The sequence below is a fragment of the Prionailurus viverrinus genome, chromosome A1 (genome assembly GCF_022837055.1).
Source record: "Prionailurus viverrinus isolate Anna chromosome A1, UM_Priviv_1.0, whole genome shotgun sequence".
Classification (NCBI taxonomy): Eukaryota; Metazoa; Chordata; class Mammalia; order Carnivora; family Felidae; genus Prionailurus; species Prionailurus viverrinus.
The window spans coordinates 50,162,383-50,179,228 of NC_062561.1; the positions used below are offsets into that span (position 1 = coordinate 50,162,383).

At 38.0% G+C, this 16,846-nt stretch overlaps 1 pseudogene; it reads left to right on the top strand.

The window, feature by feature from the left end:
- Nucleotides 1–9,067: 9,067 nt before the first annotated feature.
- On the top strand, nucleotides 9,068–11,309 carry LOC125168933 (V-type proton ATPase subunit E 1-like; annotated as a pseudogene).
- The last annotated feature ends 5,537 nt before the right edge of the window (nucleotides 11,310–16,846 follow it).

The following is a 16,846-nucleotide window of genomic DNA, read 5'->3' on the forward strand; positions in this document are numbered from 1 at the left end:
ATAGATCATGTTTTCTGACTATTATTCAAGGAAAATTAAAAACAAAAACATAGGTTTTAAAAATCATTATGTCTGAAGAGTAAAAACATAATGTTGGATAATCCTGATCAAAAAGAAAATTGTGAAAGAAAATTCTATTATATGGAATTAAGTGATAAAATGATTTTATGCCAAAACTTGTCAAATACAGGTAAATGTATTGATTAATACAATAAATAATAATAATAAATAAATAATAATAAATAAATAATAAATATTAATAAATAAATAATAATAAGTAATAATAAAACTAAAATAATAAATAATAATAAATAAAATAAATAATAATAAAACTAAAATTTAAAAAAAAGAATGAATGAAAGTAAATTAACTAAAAATTCAACTTAAAAAAGTAGAAAAACTGTCATGGGGAAGCCCAAAGAAATAATTAAGGAGAAAGTAATAGAGATCAATTTAGAAATTAGGAAAATAAAAAATGGGAAAATAATAGAAATTAATAGCAAATAACAATCTCTTCATGTCTATAAATCATCTGTATTTCTCCTTCAAGTATTTGGTGCTCATATCTTTGCATTTTTTTTCTTAATGTTTTATTTATTTATTTATTTATTTATTTATTGAGAGGGAGAGAGACAGAGAATCCAAAGCAGACTCCACACTGTCAGCACAGAGCCCAATGTGGGGCTCGAATTCACAAAAGAACCCGCAAACCATGAGATCATGTCCTGAAGTTGAACACTTAACCAACTGAGCCACCCTGGCACCCCGCCCACCACTTTTGGTTAAGTCTGGGTCGAATTACAAAATTATTCTGTATGTGGGCATTAAGGATAATAACATTTTGTCCAAAATATATTTCGTATGTTTTTCCCCGTTTATCATTTATCTCTTTTGAACATAACAAAAAGAAAGAATACAGATTTTTTGTTCCAAACATTCATGGAATATTCAAAGACATTAACCACACCTTACCTTTTGACATTAAGATGTCTTGACAAAAATGTAGGTAATTATTCATTTACGTCAGCCCACACCTCAAATACAGGCATTACTTATTAACACTCTTGACAGATAAATGAGTGGTAAGAATAGAAAAGTGCCATTTTTTTTAAGTTAGGAAACTGAAGCACAAGCTAAGTAGGTAATGTGAGTAACGTGGTAGAACACGAATGGAACGCATGGCGACTGATGGCTAATCAAATGCACAGTCCTTTTGCACACAGAAGGTGATCAATAAATGTCTAGTGGATGAATGGATTTACAGCTCTCTCAAATACCAAAGAACAGAATCAGTTAGTTCCAGAAGTTAAAAATTTTTACAACGGAAACAGATTTTTCTTCTACCATAAGGCTGGGATAATTTTACAATAGCTATTTTTGTCTTACTGTGTAATTCAGAAGTGCCTCAAGTGGTCTGAAAAATTCTGTTGTCATAAAACCTGCTTGAGGGGTAAAAGGAAACAGTTAAAAAGAACATCTATTGGGGCACCTGGGTGGCTCAGTCGGTTGAGCGTCCAATTTTGGTTCAGGTCATGATCTTGCAGTTTGTGAGTTGAAGCCCCTCGTCAGGCTCTGTGCTGACAACTCAGAGCCTGAAGCCTTTTTCACATTCTGTGTCACCCTCTCTCTCTACCCCTCCCCTACTCATAGTCTGTCTCTCTCTCTCTCTCTCTTTCTCTCTCGCTCTCTCTCTCTCTCAAAAATAAATAAACATTTAAAAAAATTTTAAAAAGAACATTTATTTAGTGCATGCTTTCAGGTCAGCTTCACCTCAATCAAGGGTATGAAATCAACCACAGGTTTTGAAGTACTATATATTTGAGTGATGATATTAGTATAGTGAGATTAAACATTTTCCCCACTAGACACTCCTTTATCACTGAATGAAATTTCACATTTATGCTCTTCAGAATTATGTAGATTTACATTGATTTAATTGACTATTTCCTCTTGGACTTTGTGAATTTTTTTTGCAACCAAAAGCATATTAATACTGAAAAAAACTGTCCACCTGTGAAAATCTTCTTGTTTAATTACTATTTCTAATGGGCTCTAACAAGATTAAAAAGAAATCTATTTTAAGTCTGCCATGAATGAACTAGTTCGTATTTTCCTTGCAGATTTTACTTTTTAATGTTTATTTATTTTGAGAGAGATAGAAACAGCATAAGCGGAGGAGGGGCAGAGAGAGAGGGAAAGAGAGAATCCCAAGCACAGAGCCTGATGTGGGTCTCGAACCCACAAACTGTGAGATCATGACCTGAGCCAAAACCAAGACTCAGACGCTTAACTGACTGAGCCACCCAGGTGTCCCCATTTCCTTGCAGATTTTAAAATGGATCATTCAAGCTTCTAATACAATAGAGATTAAAATGAACAAATATATAAGTAGTATTTTTAAAACCTATAATTCTTTGGAATAGGCAATATATGTAGATGGTAGAAAATTCAAAAGTTACAAGAAATATAAATACAGCTAAATACAAGCTTACCTTCCACTCCTTTGCCCAGCAACCCATTTTCTTTCTGGAAGCAGCCATTTTTACAGGTTACTATGCATGGATCTGAAAATGAGATAATAATAATGGTCCCCATTTGTTGAATACTTACCTACTCTGCATGAAGGATTTTCACAACAATCATCTGGGATAAGCAGTACTATTTTTTTTTCCTTTTTTACTAAGGAGATGTATGCCATTTTTGATGTGGCCTCTTCTCTATGATTGGCTGTGGAGAGTCTATTCTGCCAGTCTTTGGGTCATTTTCTGGGCTATTTACACTGATACGGATGTTATCTAAGTGTATCTGTGGAATGAGGTGATCTTAAAACCCTCCTCTTCTTCCATGTTATGTAGAAGCCCCAGATAAGTAGTACTACTATTCTCATTTTATAGGTGAGAAAATAGTCATACAGGCATTAAGAATCATTTTAAGGGTCACACTTTGTATGTAGGACCTATATTATAGGTAGTATAATAAAGACAAAGTTAAGAAGAAACTAGCTGGCAGGTCGTGATCTCATGGGTTGTGAGTTTGAGCCCTGCATCAGGCTCTGCACTGACAGCACGGAGCCTGCTTGGATTCTCTCTCTCCCCCTCTCTCTCTGCCCCTCCTTCTCTCTCTGTCTCTCTCTCTTTATCTCAAAAATAAATACATAAATAAACATTAAAAAAAGAAAAGAAGAAAGTAGCTGAACTAGAGTAACAGTTTCTATGCTAATAGAGATTTGATAAAACTTACAATGATGCCCTAAAAGCCTCTTTAGCTATTAAGAGTTACTTTTTTACTTACAGGTGATATTTATTGGATACCTACTGTGGTCCAGGCATTGGAAACATACTTGCCAGCTCCATGGTGTTTGTCCAGTGAAGGTTGCAGATGAGCGAAATGGGGCCATGGGAGGATGCCATAACAAAACTCTAAAATATGTGACTTTGATTCCAGGACCAGGTGGCACATAGGAAGGAAACTGTTAGTGGAGGTTGGAAAAATACCAAAATAATTATTTCTGGAGACTGGAGAAATGGTGAGAAAACTGTTATAGAAGCTTAAAAAATAGTGACTCATGTTATGTAGCAGGCATTCCCTGCTGTAACTTGAAAGATAGTGTCTTGATGGACTTTGGGGTTTGAGCAGAGATTTCTAAGCAGAAAACTGAGAGTATCAGCCAGTTTATACTATACTGGAATATAAATTATCTCTTATTTACAGCTTCTCAAGCAAGTAAGATTCTCAAATTAAGACACGGCCCAAGGATAAAGGTCAAATCAAAAGTATGGATGTAAGACACTTTTTAAAGGCTTCTAAGGAATTAAAAAAAAAATTTTTTTAATGTTTACTCATTTTTTGAGTGAGCCTGAGTCGGGGAGGGGCAGAGAGAGAGGGAGACACCAAATCTGAAGCAGGCTCCAGGCTCTGGCTGTCAGCACAGAGCCTCATGTGGGGCTTGAACTCACAAACCGTGAGATCATGACCTGGCTGAAGTGGGGCACTTAACCAACTGAGCCACTCAGGCGCCCCAAGGCTTCTAGGGAATTTAAATTGGTACTTTATCAGCTAAACAAAACGGTTTCTTGAAAGCTTAAAGATGTAGTCCCACAGAAGACTGATCCCAAAGTAGCAGTAAATCAGTCTAAAAGGAGAAAACTGTGTTGAAAACAATTGTGGCTTTGGCTTCTAAAGCATGGAGTGGGATTTGATCTGATATATAGAAAGCCCCCAAAGTTCTTTAGGGAATTGTATTAGCAAAAGTATTGCCAGCCTAGACTCATAGAGACCATGACTATTCAGATTGTAAAGAGGTTTCTGGGCCCCTAACTTTACACAGACAGGAACAGCAGGAAAGTTGTTCAAAGGGCATTTGGGGGGATGCAATGGAATTGGGCATTTGGATTTTAAGTAACTGTGGGATTTTAGAGCAGAGAAATCAGAGGATATTAGAGCAGAGAAATCATACAGTTCTGAACCCTGAGAGACAGATCTGGGCTACATATATAAATTTGAGAGTCATTAGCACATAATAAAAATACAAAAGTACAAATCCAAGCTTTCAGCCTTGGTTGAAGTATAGGTGAAATCTTGGGACCCCATATCACATTATTCAATGAGAATCCTACTAGAAGCAGAAAATGGCTGACACAAGTGAGAATGCATGGCACTGGTTTAGTTACACAACACTGTCCTATCAGGCAGGTGTTTGGAAAGAAAAAAAAATCACCCAAAGTGAGTTCAAATTAAGACGTGAATGAAAGGAATAACAAAGGTGTGGGCAGATATGATGGAAAAAACAGAATATCAAGGCATGGAGAGACTTGCAACAATGGGAAACCATTATTACACCTAGAACCAAAAAGTCAATACTAAAAAATGTCAATGGAACCTCACAGGAGGCATAGCCCAGAAGAGCCTTTAGTTGGGGAGCCACACAGCTACTGCTAGAGATATGACACTGAGCAGGGAAGGGGCAGAGGAGAAATACTCTGACCTTGCTGGCCTCCTGGTTTGCATCTCCTGATGGTATACCTCCCATGGGACAAGCCCAAGGAGCACAGGTGATATAAAGGACAACATTCCAGGGCATAAAGCAAGGAAGAGAAGGACAATGTATCCAATACACAAATGCAGAATAATAAGCACAGGATTTAGGGTAAAGGTGAAGATTTAATAATACTTATAAATCACATATCACCAACCCGCTAAGGATATGTAGCAGTAGCCAGGAGGGAAGGCAGCTATGTTCAATGTACGTATACAGGTTCTGTCCCTTATAAATATGAATTACTGAAGGCACCTGGGTGGCTCAGCCGGTTGGGTGTCAGACTTTGGCTCAGGTCATGATCTCATGGTCCATGAGTTCAAGCCTCACGTCAGGTGCGGACAGGTTGGAGCCTGGAGCCTACTTCAGATTCTATGTCTCCCTTTCTCTCTGCCCCTTCCCCGCTTGTGCTCTCTCTCTCTCTCTCTCTCTCTCTCAAAAATGGATGAACATTAAAAAAATTTAAATATGAATCACTGGACAGTTTGCTGAGAACAACAAAAAGAACCTTTTTTGTGTGATAGTCTACTTTTTCATTACAAAAGGATTATCATCATCTTCTTTGGAATGCAGCATTAACTCAAGACAATAAATACTGCAAAGTTTGTTTTTCATTTTGTTGTGATAATGTGTTAATGCACCACATCAGTGTTGCCTGAAACTTCATTGTTGTAACAGTTGACTCCACACAGCTACGTTGTAAAATATCCCCAGCATTGTGATGACTAAGATACTACTATAAACCTAGTAACTTTCTTCTGTCACTCCACTGGTATTTAATTGGCATGAAATAGATTGTTCATCAGGGTTTGTTAACAGATTTATTTTTTCCTTCCCCTTATAGAATTATTTAAACAAAACAGTCTTTGAGATTCCAGCAGCTTCATGTCAAGACAATGTCAAGTATCTTTCTTACTTGACTTGGATGATAATTACAGTCTCAGGAGCTGATGACATCAACCATAGTGTGCTGACAAAGAGAAGGCAAGATTGCCGAGGAAACCCTGAGGAACATCAACACTTAAAGGAAATACAGACCAAAAAGCCTGGGAAGGATGCACCAGAGACATAGGGGGAATGTGGTATCAGGGACGCCCTGTTTAAGAAGTGGTTCACATTTTTAAATGCGGCATCCAGATCAGACCAAGTGAGAACTGAAGTGGTTCCATTCAGTGTAGCCACAGGCTGGTTTTTGATGACCACAGCAAAAGCCCTCTTACTAGAGCCATAACAGCAGAAGCTAAAATGCTGTAGATCGCAGAATGAATGTGACATGCAGACATGAAAACACTGAGTATGGATGGTGTTTTAGGGATGTTTGGCTTTGAAGAGAAGATAAGGTAGTCGCTGAAGAAGGGGGCATGGTGAAAGGAGGGATTTTTTTCTTTTTCGGTTGGTTTGGTTTAGTTGGTTTTTCGATGGGAGAGAACGTTGAGCATGGTTAAATGCTATTGAGAGAAGTTGAATCCACAACAGAGAGAGGAGCTGATCAATGGATGGAGCATCATGTCTGTTACAGACTGGGTGCTCAGTGTTTATTAAATAAATGACAAATCCCTTGAGAATCAGGGAGGCATTCAATCCAGAAACCAGGTGAAAGGCTTATCTGTAGACAAGAGGTAAGATATCTCTTCCATCAGAAAAGCAAACAAGAGGAAATAAGTGGAGATGCAGGTCCTTTGGTAGATGTGGTATGAAGAACTAGAGAAATTTCCATCAGTTTCTTGAGTGTCTCTTGATTTTGGCTCAGATCATGATCCCAGGATCATGGCATCAAGCCCTGTGTTGGGCTCCACACTGAATGTGGAACCTGCTTAAGATTTTCTCTCTCTCCCTCGGCCCCTCTCCCCTACTCGTGCATTCTCTCTCTGGAAAATAAACTAAAAACATTTCCATCAGATGACTTCTATTTTCTCTATTAAATGAAAGATGGGATCATCCGAGGGAAATAAAAGTAATTGGAATCACTGAGAATAATGAAAAAGGTCTGTGAAATACTTTCATGTTCTGGAGGGATGCTTCAGAGGAATGCCCCTTTAAGCACCTGCCAGCCTCTGCAGTATATAGTGGCTCATGAAAAGGGTTGCCCTGCATATACTCCTGGTACTGGGCCTCGGTATTGAATCCAGTCATCTGGCACCTTTACCTTTTCCTCACTCACTTGAAACTCTAGACCACAAACTTTAATAATTGCTCTCTCCTTTATGTTCCTGATAGTGCTCCACCAGATTTGAAACATGATGGCTCCTGGGAGTCCATGGCCTTCCACAGTTCTGCCTCCCCTCCCCCAGAAAGTGTTACATCGTTCCACCTTGAGGGCATTTCTTACAGTTCATTACGGTACTGAGACCTGCCTACCCAGATACCCACCCAACCATCAGGGCACCCACCAGCCTTCAAAGGAGCAAACTGAGCATAACGTATAAGAAGTAGGGTAGGCCCACTTCATTGTCCACATAGTCCCTTCCCACAGAACTTGAGTCGTCTTTGGGCAGAGTTATAAGGGCCATAGAAACCTCCCCATAAGTCCCTGCTCTAGCCTCGCAAGGGCTTAAACTCTCTACTGTTTCCTGTGGCTGATGGTGGAAAGGACTTCTCTAAGAAGAGATCCTGCTCAAAAGCTACAGCACTATGACCTTAGCCCATGGCGTCAAAGGAAACCCGATCAGGATATTCACAGAAAACCTAACAGCCCCCTGAAAGAGAACATAGTCATAAGATGAGTGGTTTTGTTACACAATCAGAGGAACTGCCAAATCTATATAAGGATAAATATTATAACCCAGCATGAAAATGGAACAGAAGATTCAGTAAACTATATGTTAATTTGCAGTCCTTACCTAACCAATAAACAACATGTGTATAATGCATTTGCTTACAAATTTTAGGGGATCTTAAATCAGTTCTCAAAATTTAGCTTCATAGAAAACTTGGCCAAAATAGCTGATTAACTAGCAGTGAGATTACTGAAGAGAAAATACTGAAAAAGGTGGCCTAGAAAATTCATTTTTAAGCATATGGATTGAAGGACAGGATGAAAGAAATAAAAACTGATGGCTGAGGAGTTAAAAACAAAACACTCCAGGGAAGCAGTGGGATTTCTTCTGGATTAGTTACTAACTTTCCTCGTCAATTTGCTCTAATATGTGTGGAATAGGTTATTTAGATGAGGCAATATTTTTTTATGGTTATGGCTACAGCTCTAGAGTAGAATTATTAATCTGTATTGGATCATTAAACTCTGTACGTACCTTTTATTAAAATTCCACTCCCTTCTCAGCTACCCATTATGATATTCCATGTTAAAGTAATTCTCCTTGGGACACCTGGAGATGTTCAGTCAGTTAAGCTTCTGACTTTGGCTCAGGTCACCATCTCCCATTCCATGAGCTCGAGCCCCACGTTGGGCTCTGTGCTTATAGCTCAGAGCCTGGAGCCTGCTTCAGATTCTGTGTCTCCCTCCCTCTCTCTCTCTCTCTCTCTCTGCCCCTCCCCTGATCACGCTCTGTTTCTCTCTGTTTGTCAAAAATAAAGATTAAAATAAAATAAAGTAATTCTCCTTTGTTAAGTGATCCATTGCTTTCCTCAAAAAAAAAAAAAAGAAAAGGCAGTGAGAGGCAGATCTCTAAAAGAGATCTTCCTTTTTCTTCTCCTTTTCCTTCTTCTTCTTGTTACTTTGCAATAACAGGATTCCTGGAATAAGGGATGCTAGAAAATCTATCTTTTTGGAGTTCCCCATTATAAAAGTGTGGGAAAACTGATTTAATTTTCCAAACAAGCAGTAGAAAAGAATTGTGGCCAAATATCATGCAAAAAAATATTATGAGAAAAGAAGAAATAAGGAGACTAAAACCCACACACACAATGATGAAAACTCTTCAGAAAGATATGCAAACACATTGTGAAACTGTAAAATCTAATATTTCCAAATAAGCTAAAAATTTTTAAGAAAATATAGCAGCCATTAAAAACAGACCCACATAAATTAGCATTAGAAAAACTCAAAAACTGCAAAACAAGAACCTGGGGTTCTAAAGCGGGAAACCCAGATTTCTGCTAATCTTCTTTTCATCTGTCCCTTCAAAGACCAACTGGAACCCATTCATCTCTGGGCTAGCTTGGCCTTTGCCATGGCCCTCAGCAATATAGATATGTCATAGCAGATTAAGCACATGATAGCCTTCATTGAACAGGAAGACAATGAGAAAGGAGAAGAGGCAAAGGCAATGTAAAACATTAGAAAGGTGCAATCTTGTGCAAACAAAAAGACTGAACATTACAGAATATTATGAAAGGGAAAATGCAGATTGTGTAGCAGAAGGAAATTTAAATGTCCAACTTGAATCAAGAAAATTTAAAAGTCCTCTGAGCCAGAAGTGACCTTCTTACTGACCCAAGAAAAGCAAAGTAGATGCTCAGTAAGGTGGTAAAAGATACAACCAGGCACTGAGTGCTGGAAACACTGGTCGTCAAGGGTTTATACCAGTTGCTATAGCTTCTAATGACTGTTTGCTGCAGGAATCAGGATCTCCTTCCATTAAAGGCGGCTGAAGCGCAAAAACTTATCCCTGTAGACAAAATCCCACGAAAAAGATGCTGAGGTCTAAATTGATCAGAGGCCTACTTGTCTGACTAAATAGCTGGCAGTGTTGAAATCCATGATGAGGTCACAAAATAAAGGTTTCCAATACCCTAAAAAGCCAGCTGGATCTCTTAGGTTCAGGAATGATGCCAGAAATATGGTGAGCCTTGTTTGGCATGAATAGCAACAGAAAGGTTTTGGATTAAGCCTTTGAGAGGTGGAGCTTTCTCCACTGCATGTAACTATAATAATAAAGCATCTGATATTTGAAAAAAACAGGATTGTCTAGGTCACTTCCTTTTTGATGTTCTGATATAGTTCTCTATTCATTAGTGGAATACCTCTTCCATAGCTATTGCCTTTGTTCTAATCATTAACATGGGGAGAAAGATGCCCTTGAAATACAGGAACATGCCTCCAATTCTAGAAGTAATGCAACTTTCAGGGGTTCTGAGCATGAGGTAGAGGAGATCAGACAATGGTTGTATGACTTTCATCCAGTTTTCTGCCCTTTTTCTACTTGCAGAGATCTAATTCAGAGAATTTTACGTGAGACAGACCAGGGACTAGACTTGAGTCCCCTCAGTCCTGACCACAAAATCCAGTGTTCCTGGACAGCTGAAACCCTATGCCTGTTGAGTAGCATGTTTGCAGATATGCAGAAGCAGGATGCTTCCCAAAGAAGGGATTCTACTAGGAAGACTGGCAAAGACCCAAGCAAACCAGTCTGCACGAAGGTGGACTCCAGTGCTGCCCTTTCACCTATTTGTTCCCTCATTACAATACTAAAAATCATACCCAGAGGTGGGGATTTAACACGCTAATGAGACATGTGGTACATGATGAAGCATGTTTTGTCCGCTGTACCTACATGCTTAGATGTCACTTCTTTCCCATGTCAGTCTCTTTAAAACCTTGCCTCAGCCTTTGTTTGGAGAGCCAGCATGAAGGACCCTTTTGTTTGTGCTATGTCCCTTACAGGGGAGCCCAAGCCCCAATAAAAGCCTTGCCTGGAAACTCCAGCTTGGCCTCTAGTAAATTTCTATTGCTTGGAGAGCCCAAGGTCCTGAGTGGGTGACATAAGTACCTTTAAGTCTCTGCTTTTTTGGTTTAAAATGCATGTGGCAAGCATTCATTATTGCAGTAGTAGCTTCACTGTTACTTGGGCCTAGTAGTTTTCCTCATAAGTAAATGTGAAACAGGTTTATGTGAGGAGAAAAATGAAAAAACTCAGGACATAACTAAATATTTCTTAACAAAGCATAAACAAGAAGGAACATAGAGCATATAAAAGCAACAAATAGTATCTTAACAGAAATAGAACTATAAGAGAAGAAAAATGCTAAAAATCAAACAGAAATGAAGGAAAGGGTGAAAAGGATTTGAAAGTAACAGATAAAGAAGACAAAGAAAGTTCCTACATATGAATATCCAGAAATACCCAAAGAAGAGAACCAGAGCAATAGAACAGAACAAATGTGGAAATAATCTAAGAAACTTTTCCTGACCAAAAAAAAAAAAAAAAACAAAAAGAAACCTGGAAAATCTATTGAAAAGCAAATCATGTGCCTGAAAAAACTGACCCCAAAATGGCCGACATCAAGAATTATTCTAGTAAGATGAATGAATTTTAAATGTTTATTTATTTTAAGAGAGAGAGAGAGAGAGAGCCAGCAGGGGAGGAGCAGAGACAGAGAGGTAGAGAGAGAGAATCCCAAGCAGGCTCTGCACTGTCAGCAAAGAGCCTGACACGGGGCTCAATCCCATGAACCATGAGATCATTACCTGAGCCAAAATCAAGTCAGATGCTTAACTGACTGAACCACTTATACACCCCACTAATGAATTTTAAAGAATAACTTTAAATATTTTTTTATATCAAGGAAAAAACCCCACAAACAAAAATGCAATCACTTATAAGAGAAATGATATCAATTGCCAGATCTTTCTACCTCAACCCTTTATGGGTTAAAGATAGTAGAGTGACATATTTAACACACTCAAGGCAAGAAAATGTGACCTAAGGGTCCTGTACCATGCAAACTTATATTCAAGTATAAAGACCATAGACAAATTGTTATGAACATTCGTGAACTAAAGAAATATTGTTTCCATGCCCCTTCCTAAGATATCTACTGGAAAATAAGCTTCCAACAACCAAAATGACTAGACAGACATCAACATCAGGACTGGTCGGAACCATTACATATATATTGACTTATGGAACTGAGACAAAATAATGGATACAAAGGACAGGGTATAATATGTTATTGGTCACATGCTCTAATGAGGTGGAGAGTACAATTATCAAACATAGGAGGAGGGGGTGTGAAATGGGGAGAACAAATGAAAAGTAAAACAGGCAAGCTGACTGCCTTATAGTTATTACCTGAAAATAAGAAGATATTACTTCATATAAGATGCTGGGAGAGAGAGTAAGAGGAGGAAGGAAGAAAAGGTGGTCAGCCAATTTTGATTATTTCTCATAGTAGATAATAGAAAATTACTAAGGGTACAACATAATGGTATTAGTATACAAGCAGCCATCCAAGCAAAACCAAAAATTTTACCAGTAAAAGAAAAGCTGGGGGGGGGGGGATGGAAGGGGAGAGGAAACAAAGATTATTTGTATAGAGCACTTAATATGTATCTATTAATATAATATAAAGATAATATGGCAGTATGAGACCCCTTGCCAGAGCAATTAGGCAAGAAATCGAAATGAAAGCCATCAAAAATTGGAAGGAAAGAAATAAAACTGTTATTTGCAGATTAAATGATATTATACACAGAAAATCCTAAAGACCCCATCAAAAAACTATTTGAACTAATAAAAGAATTCAGTAACATTGCAGGATACAAAAGTAATGTACAAAACTCTGTTGCATTTTTATGCACTAATAATGAACTATCAGAAAAAGAAATTAAGAAAACAATCTCATTCGCAGTTTCTTCAAAAAAGAATCAAATACCTAGGGATAAATTTAACCAAGGAGGTGATAAACTTATACATTGAAAACTGTAAGACATTAATGAAAGAAGTTGAAGAAAGCATAAATAAATGGGAAGATATTCCATGCTCAGGGATTAGAATAATTAATATTGTTAAAATGTAATACTGACCAAAGCAATCTACAGATTCGGTGCAATTTTTATCGAAATTCCAACAGCATTTTTCACAGAAATACAACAAACAATCCTAAAATTTGATATGGAACCACAAAAGACCCTGAACAGTCAAAACAATCTTGAGAAAGAGCACATCATGCCCCTTGATTTCAAACTACTACAAAGCTATAGTAATCAAAACAGCATGGTATTGGCATAAAAACAGATATGTAGATCAATGGAACAGAATAGGGACACCAGAAATAAACCCACATCCATATGGTCAATTAACAAAGGAGGCAAGAATATAAAATGGGAAAGGGACAATCTCTTCAATACATGGTACTGGGAAAACTGGACAGTCACATGAACAAAGAATAAAGCTGGACCATAAACAAAAATGAACTCATAATGGATTAAAGATTTGAACCTAAGACCCATAACCATAAACCTAACACCCCTAGAAGAAAACATAGATGGTAAGCTTCTGCAGTTCTTTTCTTGATAGTAACAGTTTTTTAAAATGGCACATCTTATGGCACAAAAACAGACACATAGACCAATGGAATAGAATAGAAACTCCAGAACTAGACCCACAAACGTATGGCCAACTCATCTTTGACAAAGCAGGAAAGAACATCCAATGGAAAAGAGACAGCCTCTTTAACAAATGGTGCTGGGAGAACTGGACAGCAACATGCAGAAGGTTGAAACTAGACCACTTTCTCACACCATTCACAAAAATAAACTCAAAATGGATAAAGGACCTAAATGTGAGACAGGAAACCATCAAAACCTTAGAGGAGAAAGCAGGAAAAGACCTCTCTGGCCTCAGCCGTAGCAATCTCTTACTCGACACATCCCCAAAGGCAAGGGAATTAAAAACAAAAGTGAATTACTGGGACCTTATGAAGATAAAAAGCTTCTGGACAGCAAAGGAAACAACCAACAAAACTAAAAGGCAACCAACGGAATGGGAAAAGATATTCGCAAATGACATATCGGACAAAGGGCTAGTATCCAAAATCTATAAAGAGCTCACCAAACTCCACACCCGAAAAACAAATAACCCAGTGAAGAAATGGGCAGAAAAGATGAATAGACACTTCTCTAAAGAAGACATCCGGATGGCCAACAGGCACATAAAAGATGTTCAGCGTCGCTCCTTATCAGGGAAATACAAATCAAAACCACACTCAGGTATCACCTCACGCCAGTCAGAGTGGCCAAAATGAACAAATCAGGAGACTATAGATGCTGGAGAGGATGTGGAGAAACGGGAACCCTCTTGCACTGTTGGTGCGAATGCACATTGGTGCAGCCGCTCTGGAAAGCAGTGTGGAGGTTCCTCAGAAAATTAAATATAGACCTACCCTATGACCCAGCAATAGCACTGCTAGGAATTTATCCAAGGGATACAGGAGTACTGATGCATAGGGGCACTTGTACCCCAATGTTCATAGCAGCACTCTCAACAATAGCCAAATTATGGAAAGAGCCTAAATGTCCATCAACTGATGAATGGATAAAGAAATTGTGGTTTATATACACAATGGAATATTACGTGGCAATGAGAACAAATGAAATATGGCCTTTTGTAGCAACGTGGATGGAACTGGAGAGTGTGATGCTAAGTGAAATAAGCCATACAGAGAAAGACAGATACCATATGGTTTCACTCTTATGTGGATCCTGAGAAACTTAACAGGAACCCATGGGGGAGGGGAAGGAAAAAAAAAAAAAAAGAGGTTAGAATGGGAGAGAGCCAAAGCATAAGAGACTGTTAAAAACTGAGAACAAACTGAGGGTTGATGGGGGGTGGGAGGGAGGAGAGGGTGGGTGATGGGTATCGAGGAGGGCACCTTTTGGGATGAGCACTGGGTGTTGTATGGAAACCAATTTGTCAATAAATTTCATATAAAAAAATAAAAATAAAAAAAATAATAAAAAATAAAAAAAATTAAATGGCACATCTTAAATATTCCTTTGCCCTTTCCCCTGGCATAGGAATGTGAAATACAATAAGACATGTAAGTGCTTTTCTTTCATCAGTGTTCCTCATGTGCTGAAATAGTAACTAGCCAAAGATGAATAGCTACTTTCTTCTAGGGGCACTTGTAATTCAAAAGAACATAAATCAAAGTCAAGTTAATCAAGCTATGCAATCCATTATATTTAGTATTTCTTTGTGCTATGAAATAGTGGTTAAATCCACAGCTGGAATACCCCCTTATCAAATAAAGACCCTAGTAAAATCAGCGTACTTGTTTGAGAATGACACATGAAATTATAAAATTCCATTTAACCTATTTCACACGTAAGAAGTTTCTTATTCAAATTCGAAAACGTAATATTTAAGTTCCAAAGTTCTTGATCAGTGAATTCTTAATCAGTATAGTAGAGTATATAGGCTAAATTTACACTAGCATCATTCATTACTTGAGAACTAATAAAATTAATGAACTAGCACTAAAGCAGGTAGATTATTTCTTTAGGCAAATATATAAGGAGCTTTATAATAAGTTATTTCCAGAGTGTTTAGATAAGTTTAATTATCTGGGTGTGGAAAAAAAGTTAACATAGCAGTCCTAACTGCTTATACTTTAAAAATCCTTCTTGGGGACACCTGGGTCACATAGTTAAGCGTCCGACTTTGGCTCAGGTCATGATCTCACTATCTTTGAGTTTGAGCCCTGCATCAGGCTCTCTGCTGAGAGCTCAGAGCCTGGAGCCTGCTTCAGATTCTGTGTCTCCCTCTCTCTTTGCCCCTTCCCCACTCACGCTCTGTTTCTCTCTCCCAAAAATAAAGAATAAAAACATTTAAAAAATTAAAAATCCTCCTTATAGTGTTGGCCCTTAGTTGGCATCTGGGCACATGGATTTCAAGAAGCTTCCTACCACTAACTGGTATGAGTGGTTCAGTGTCCAAACTGTTTGTACAAACAAGATCATCTTCTGCTTTTCTTCTAAGAGATTGAAATTTAGGTATGTGCAAGACAGGGAGTAATATGATCAGAACCCAATAGAAACCCTGGGTGTTCAATCTCTAATGAGTTTCCCTGATTGGCAACATTTCCCACAATTTGTCCCACCTTGTTGTTTGAAGAATTAAGCACATCCTGTGTGACTCCAGTGGAAAAGGAATCTTGAAAGTTTACATCTGGTTTACTTAGCCCCATGTCCCTTTTCTCTTTGCTGGTTATGCTCTGTATCCTTTCACTATAATAAATCATAACCATGAGTATAACTACACGCTGAGTCCTGGGAGTTCTCCTAAGGAATTACCAAAACTCAGAATGGTCTTGAGGACTCCCAACACAATCCCCTAATCTACTTTTACAAGAATCATTCAATTTGATGATTAGTTGTGTATACCTCAATATAGGAAATGACTTCTACAGGCATTACTAATGAAAATGTAGGGATTCCCTAAGCACTACAAATCAAGAAATCTACACAATTGATTTTAATTGTAACTTAAGAGTTTGGTTACAGTGGTGTAACCAATGTTATGAACCATTGGTAAGAAATTCTCTTTCTGCTGTTGTCAGGATGTTATCTAAAATGACATCCTGACATTCTAGAGTGCCCTCTATTAGGTGGGAGCCCTGGGCAAAATTCAGATCTCTTTTGACTAAATTATGCTTACCTTAAACTGTATGTTTTGCTTTTATTATATAGTGACTCTAATGAGTGGTTGAGGGTTTTTTGTTTTTTTTTAAACTAGAAAACTAATAGTCAAATTACAATCCAGTCTAAACCACTGTACAAGATAGTATCTTATACATATTTCTCTGCACTAAACTCAGCTATACTATTTTCTGACTCGTATTTTTTTTAAGTTTATTTATTTTGAGAAAGAGAGAGAGAGACAGTGCAAGTGGGGGAAGGGCAGAGAGAGAGGTAGAGAGAATCCCAAGCAGACTCTACACTGCCTGCACAGAGCCTGACGTGGGACTCGAACCCATAAATCATGACATCATGACCTGAGCCGAAACCAAGCGTCAGATGCTTAACCGACTGAGCCACCCAGGCGCCCCTGTTTTCTGACTCGTATTTTTAACATGACCTAAATTCCTCAGTATTTTTCTAACTCTTTTACTGTTTATATTACTGCCAGA